This window comes from Odontesthes bonariensis, chromosome 23, assembly GCF_027942865.1.
Source record: "Odontesthes bonariensis isolate fOdoBon6 chromosome 23, fOdoBon6.hap1, whole genome shotgun sequence".
NCBI lineage: Eukaryota > Metazoa > Chordata > Actinopteri > Atheriniformes > Atherinopsidae > Odontesthes > Odontesthes bonariensis.
In genome coordinates this window covers 13336586-13344657 of record NC_134528.1, presented here as the reverse complement: position 1 = coordinate 13344657, position 8072 = coordinate 13336586, and positions in this window count along the sequence as shown.

The window sequence follows — 8072 nt, the reverse complement described above, 5'->3', positions numbered from 1 at the left end:
GCTACATGCCACCGCAGGATATCACATAATTGGCGACGAGAATTTAAAGGATTTTCAAGTTCAGATGAGTCACGGAGGAACGAGCTCCAGGGAATCAGTATCCAGCAGTTCCAATTCTGAAGAGGAGAACGAAGTTTCCCCGGCACCACCACGCCGGATTTCACCACCGTGACAAGTAAGGATGGCGGTAATCGGCTCGGTAACTCCTTTTGATAACTCAACTCAGTCTTGGGAAGAGTATAGTGAAATGTTGGACTTTTTCTTCGAAGCTAATGAGATAACAGAGCCAGAAAAACGGAAGGCTGTACTGTTAAGCGGAGTTGGTGCTACTACGTTGAGAATGAGGAGTTGTCGTCATAGTACAGAGCCCCGCCCCTATCCGCCATGTTGGCAGAATGCTAGCGAGAAAACGCCGTTCTCTCCGTTAGTTTACATTGTACGCGTGTTTTTAAATCAGTTAGTGTTAACATTACGGAATTGCAAGAACATGCCTGGAAATCAATGCTGTGTGAAGAACTGTTCCAGTACCTCACACAATACGTTTGGGAAACATAGGAACAACGAAATTCGTTATTTTAGGTTTCCTAAATGGATGCAGCATCAGGGAGAGCAGGTTTCTGACCTGACCAGGAGACGCCGGGTTGCTTGGTTGGCTGCAATAAGAAGAAAGGACCTTACTTTCGATTGCGCCCCTCCGTGGTTGAGAGTGTGTTCTCTGCATTTTCACTCGGGTAAGTTATCTAAAAATCTCTTTATGTTGTGGTCTCTTAAAGCTACGAAGTTACCTTATGTTGTTGCAACCGTTGTTTTACCGTTGTTTTACCGTTGCTGCACCGTTGCTGCCTAGCTAACTAGCAAACTGTTGCCTCTTCGAAAATGCTCAATTTGCAAACTGTTGCCTCTTCGAAAGTCGCAGTTAATTACGTTGTCATTTTGGTCAAGAAGTGTCTAAATGCAATGTAATTACAACACACTAAAACGCATGACAAGAACCTTACCTTTGCCAGTACAACGCTGTTATCATCACCAGAGCCACCTGGAGGCTTGTAGATGGCCAAGTCCTGCACCCAGCCACAGCAGAAAGTCTCGTACGATTCCAAAGATTTGTGACTTTTAAACTCCTGCATAGTGTACACCAAAGACAAGATAATTGACTATGTCCATATATGTGCACGGAGGTAACTGGTCCAGGTCTCTGTGCCATTCTGCTGCAGGGAGCTCGTAAGGATCAATATTTTGGATGCTGGACAGTTTCTCCAAATACCGCTGCTTTGCGCTTGTAATAAGCTTGTCCCTGCAAGGTCCCTTTTCTTTCACCTTATCTCTCTCCATTGCTTTGCTTTCTTTCTTTCTTTTGTATTGTCTCTGCCCTGCCGAAATGACAAATGCGGGAAGATATCCGTTAAGTTAATGGCGTTGCCCCTGGCAACCAATAGATTCTTCTGCCAACATGGCCGACCGGAGTCACGTGACTCCTCATTCTCAATAGCTTGCTGAGGAATTTAGTCAGTCCTGAATTGCCAAAAGCAAAAACGTACGACCAGCTTACCGCTGAGCTCAAGAAGCACTTCAACCCCACACCGAGTGAAATAGTGCAACGATTTAAATTTAATTCACGCATACGGAAGAACAGCGAGTCAATAGCTGAGTATGTGGCTGAATTGAGGAAATTAGCTCTGCATTGTGACTACAAGGATGCATTGTCAGAAATGTTAAGAGACAGATTGGTGTGTGGTGTGAATGATGACCGAATGCAACGGCGACTTTTATCTGAAACAAAACTAACGTTTGTTAAGGCTTTGGAATTATGCCAGGCTATGGAATCAGCATCCAAAGACGTGATGGAAATGCAAGGGAGGCTAGCCGAGGACACAGCACTGCATGGACATGCGGCGAAGACTCAAGTAGGTGTCCACAAAGTATTCACTGACAAAACTCCGCGCAAATTCTCTAGTTGTTATCGCTGCAAAGGCCAGCACAATGCTGCTGAATGCAAGTTTGCCACTGAGCTGTGTCATAATTGTGGCAAGCGAGGGCACATTAAGAAAGCTTGTAGATCGAAGGCGGGCAATGCATATGTGAAAAAGGCAACGTTCAAGGGGCAAAAAGGCGAAAGCAAGGGCCCAGGAAAGGAACAGTGAGCGAATCAACTTAGAGGGGAGGGAGAAAGTGATACAGAGGATGCGAGTTTTCACACAATTTACAGCATGTCAGATGAGCTAACCAAGGTAGCGCCCATTACACGCACCATGAATGTCAATGGAATGGAAGTAATATTTGAAGTTGATACTGGCTGTGGAATAACCATAGTAAGCAAACAGCAATATGCACAACTGTGGAAGAAAACAGACACAGCAGAATTGAAGCCCTGCTCGCTAAAATTAAAAACATACACAGGAGAGAAGTTAGCAGTGCTGGGCATCGCACAAGTGAAGGTGCAACATGAAAAAACAGAAAAGATCTTACCTGTAGTAGTAGTTGGAGGAGAAGGACCAAACCTACTGGGGCGAAGTTGGTTACAAGAGTTGGCCATGATGGATCAGTTAGTGAACAAGGTGAAATCGCAGCCCAAGTTGCAGCTCGAGGGGATCCTTGAAAGGCACGCTGAGGTGTTCAAAGAAGGGTTAGGACGGCTCAAGGGTGTCACGGCGAAGATTAATGTGGACAGGGAGGCCCAACCACGATTCTGTAAACCCCGACCGGTTCCCTATGCAGTAAAGCCACTGGTCGAAAGTGACCTACAGAGGCTCCTGGACGACAAGATAATCGAGCCAGTGCAGGTTGCAGAGTGGGCGGTGCCCATAGTCCCAGTGCGAAAACGGGATGGCTCCATTAGAGTATGTGGGGATTATAAACTCACTGTCAATAGAGCTTCGCGGGTGGATCAGTATCCAATTCCCAAAATGGAGGACCTTTTCGCACAGCTGAACGGGGGACAGCACTTCACAAAATTAGACATGAGTCATGCCTACCAACAGATAGTCCTAGACGAAGAATCCAGAAAGTATGTAACCGTGAATACACACAAAGGCTTGTTTACCTACACACGCTTACCATTCGGAGTAGCTTCCAGTCCTGCGATATTCCAGAGAACCATGGAGGGCATCTTAGGAGGAATTCCGAATGTTGCAATTTATTTGGATGACATACTTTGTACAGGCCCAAATGAACAAGAACACCTGAGGACGCTGAAGGAAGTACTTCAAAGGTTGGAGAACAGCGGCCTGAGGTTGAAACGAAGCAAGTGTGAGTTCATGGGAAAAGAGGTGACGTTCCTAGGCCACAAGATCAACGCCAGTGGTCTACACCCTCTGACAGACAAAGTGGAAGCCATCGCGGAGGCGCCTGAGCCACAAAATGTGAGTGAATTAAAAGCTTACCTTGGCTTGTTGAACTACTACCATAGGTTCATCCCAAAGCTCTCCACGCTGCTGGCACCGCTGCATACCCTGCTAAGGAAAGAAGAGAAATGGTCATGGGGTGTCCAGCAGCAGAAAGCATTTGATGAGTCGAAAGTGTTACTTCAGTCCTGTAGTGTGTTAGTACACTACGACTCAAACAAACCTCTCATCTTGGCGTGTGACGCATCACCCTACGGTGTGGGAGCCGTACTCTCTCATCGTATGGCGGATGGCTCGGAGAGACCCATAGGGTTTCTCTCAAGAACTCTCAGTGCAGCTGAGAAGAACTACTCCCAGTTGGACAAGGAAGGCCTTGCGGTAGTTTTCGGAGTGAGGAAGTTCCATAAATACCTGTATGGGAGGCAGTTTGCGATAGTGACTGATCACAAGCCACTAATTTCACTGTTCAGTGAAATGAGAGCCATACCCCAGATGACATCTCCGAGGATTCAGAGGTGGGCAGTCACGTTAGCAGCGTATGAGTACACCATCATCTACAAGGCGGGCCGGGACCATACGAATGCTGACGCGCTGAGTAGGCTACCCTTGGACGGGGGAAGAGAGAGCACGCCTGAGGAGGAGGAGAGAGTGCTGTTGTTTGAGGACATCGGCGTGCCACTGGTGAACGCACAGAAAATTAAGAAGTGGACAGACAAAGACCCTGTGCTAGCGAGAGTGCGCGAATACATCTTGCGAGGCTGGCCAAAGGTGCACAGTCCTGAGTTCATTCCATACGCCCGACGCCAGGGTGAGCTCAGCACCCAGGAAGGATGTATCCTGTGGGGAGGACGCGTTGTTGTTCCACCACCGGGACGCAATGCCTTACTGAAACAACTACACCAAGCACACCCTGGCATCACTCGAATGAAAGGTTTGGCAAGAAGTTACATGTGGTGGCCAAACATCGATGCAGAGGTGGAGGCGCTGGTGAAGGCGTGTGTGACATGCCAGGAGAACCGTAACAGTCCGCCAGTGGCCCCATTACATCCCTGGGAAGTTCCTGATAAACCATGGAGGAGAATCCACATCGATTATGCGGGTCCATGGATGGGAAGAATGTTCCTGATCATAGTGGATGCGTACTCGAAGTGGATCGACGCATATTCCGTGAGTAGCTCTACATCTGCAGTTACCATTGAATGTCTTAGAAAGAGTTTCAGTCAACATGGCATACCTGAAATCATAGTGTCAGATAATGGTACCTGTTTTACGAGTGAACAGTTCCAGGAGTTTGCTGAAAAGAATGGCATACGTCACATCACGACTGCGCCATACCATCCTTCTTCTAATGGATTAGCCGAGAGGGCCGTGCAGACGTTCAAGTCACTCATGAAGAAGATGGCAGGAGATTCTATGGAAACTAAAATGTCTCGAGCTTTGTTCAGCTATCGCATAACACCCCAATCGACAACTGGTAAGTCACCAGCTGAGCTGTTGTGTGGTAGGAAGTTGAGGTCAACTCTTGACTTAATACATCCAGACTTTAGAAACAGAGTACATGACAAACAAGAGAAACAAAAAAGTTATCATGACATGCATGCTCGAGTGAGAATACTTGGAGATGGAGACGTGGTCTACACACGCAACTTTGGCCCAGGACCAGCCTGGGTACCAGGAGAAATAACCGAGAAGACAGGCCCTGTGTCATTCCAAGTTACTTTAGGTAATGGACAAGTTGTAAGACGGCACATTGACCAAATACGGGGTAGAAGCTCCACACCACGGGCGACGACAGCAGAGGTGTGGCCTGACATCTCGCCTGAGGAGGACGTTCCTGAACCACCACTTCAGGTAGGACCTGAGGTAGCCATCTCTTCTGACTCTACTGGCAGCACTGCAGCAGAAGTAACTGTGGAGCAGCCTGAGCCTTCGCCTGCAGTTGACTCACCAGTGGTGAGAAGATCTCAGCGAGCCAAGAAAGCTCCAGCTTACTTAAAGGACTATATTAGTTAGTAGTGAGTTCCCCAGCCACAGGACAAGAATGCGTCCTGGAATCTCACTGGGATGCGGTAGTCAACCCAAATCCCTAGTTAAAATGTTATGTGCTGTATGTATAAAAAAAAAAAGGAAAAGAAATTATATGTATGACACATGTGTAAAACGATGTTATAAAAAAAAAAAGTAACTGGATAGTTAAGGGTTAATTGGGAGTTCCAGGATGTTTAGTATAACGGTCTAGGTAAATGGCTAGTAAGTGTAATTAAAGTAGTTTAATCTAGAGGGGAGGGATGTGGTAGACTGAGTGACTAAGTCTTGCAGTTGTGGTTTGCGCCTCTAGGGGGAGCTACCTTTATGTGTGGTGTTGCACTTATGGGAACAGAGAGAATAAGAGAGATCAAGTCACAGGTTTAACAGGTGTGCATCAGTTGTTGTGTGACGTGGATGAATAAATGGCACGGAGCCAAAGAGAGACAACCCCAGTGTGATTATTGCTACATGCCACCGCAGGATATCACAATAGCAAATAGCCACTGGTATTTGACATGACTGTTGTGTTACAGTGAGTTTAATGTGTATGACACCATGATCGTAAATAGCTGTGGATTGTCCCAGTATATCCACGAGTAACCCCTGACTGCAGACCGTAGAATTGGGGCGGAGCTCAGCGTTGAGGGGGCAAGGATGAACAACACATTGAACCGCAGAAGAAGAATGTGTGGAGGAGAAGAAGTAGATTGGTGAAGACAGAGCCATTCTCTGGTGAAGAAGATTATTGCTGTTTGTAAAATGGAATGTGCAAAATGGGATTTATGTGCTATTTTGCAATATTTGTGACAGACAAGGAAGGAAGTAACATTTTTTTTCATTTTAAAATATGCCATGCTCTCTATGACGATACACTGTGTTCTTAGTTATTAGCTTACACCACAGAGAAGACTGAGAAATTCAGCGCTAACTTTCAACAGCATGTGGTAACTTCCGGTTTTCAAAATAAACCAGAACTGTCAATTTTCTATTAAAACAAAAGATGTGTGTCTCATAAAACAAGTTTATTACCATGCTCCTACACTCGTTTTTTTTTTAAATAAACATTAGCATTTTAGCACAATAGCTTCTAGGTCATGTGACCTACTGGGTAAAAATGAGCATAAATCAAATTTTTAAAGTCCTCCTCATGTTAGCAGACAGTTACCATCCATGCTCTTCAGCATCCATGAAATGAAATGAATCAAAATTTGTTTTTAAAAAATGATTTCATATTTGTGGTCTTGTGGATTTCTAATTATTACTTTTATGTGTATTCTTTCCCCCTATGATGTGTAGAGACACATTAGTTTTCAGTTAAATGGTGACAAACCAACGGTGACGAAAAGCACCGAGCGAGTTCCTGGTTTTACTCTCCAAATGAAAATTGTCATAATGTAATAGATATAGCTCAGTTGGAAGAGCGTTGGTCTGAAGATCTGAACGTCCCTGGTTCAATTCCAGGTTCTGGCAAAGACTACGATGATTGTCAACAGTCAAACAAGATGTTTGTTGAAACACAGCCATGGTAGTAACCATGAACTGGTAAAAAAGAGTTATCTAAAAAAATCTGGATTAATGAAAACACTGGAGGCTATAACAATCAATTATTGCATTTTTGTGGCCTTTATCTGGCTCCCCAGCTTTGTCGTCTACGCTCAACAGAGCAAGCTCCTTGTTTTACTTTCCGAATGAAAGCTGCCATTTTAGCTGGATCTGAAGGTCCCTGGTTCAATCCCGGGTTTCGGCAAAGACTACTATGAATCGTGGGAATTTGTCAAGAGGAAACAACAGCCCATGGTAGGAAAGTGAACTGGTAAATAGGCATAAACTCCAAAAAAACTTTATTAATGAAAACACACAAGGCTTCTTCCTCAGCTACAACAGTCAATTTTTGCATTTTTGTGGCCTTTATCTGGCTCTCCAGCTTTGTCGTCTACGCTCCACGGAGCGGTTTTATTTTCCAAATGAAAACTGCCATTTTAGCCTTTTGTAGCCCAAATAGCTCAGTTGGGAGAGCGTCAGACTGAAGATCAGAAGGTCGTTTCGGCAAAGACTACTATGAATTGTGGATGTTTGTCAAGAGGAAACAACAGCCCATGGTAGGAAAGTGAACTGGTAAAAAAGGCATAAACTCCAAAAAAACTTTATTAATGAAAACACATGAGGCTTCTTCCTCAGCTACATAAGTCAATTATTGCATTTTTGTGGCCTTTATCTGGCTCCCCAGCTTTGTCGTCTACGCTCAACGGAGCGAGTTCCTGGTTTTCCTTTCCTAATGAAACCTGCCATATTAGCCCTTTGTAGCTAAAATAGCTCAGTTGGGAGACTGAAGATCTGAAGCTCCCTGGTTCAATCTGGGGTTTCGGCAAAAAGTACTGTGAATTGTGGATGTTTGTCAAGAGGAAACAACAGCCCATAGTAGGAAAATGAACTGGTAAAAAGGAATTGACTCAAAAACATTGGATTCATTAAAACAAATGAGGCTTCTTCCTCAGCTACAACAGTCAATTATTGCATTTTTGTGGCCTTTATCTGGCTCCCCAGCTTTGTCGTCTGTGCTACACTGAGCGAGTTCCTGGTTTTACTTTCCAAATGAAAACTGCCATTTTAGCCCTTTGTAGCCAAAATAGCTCAGTTGGGAGACTGAAGATCTGAAGCTCCCTGGTTCAATCTGGGGTTTCGGCAAAAAGTACTCTGCATTGT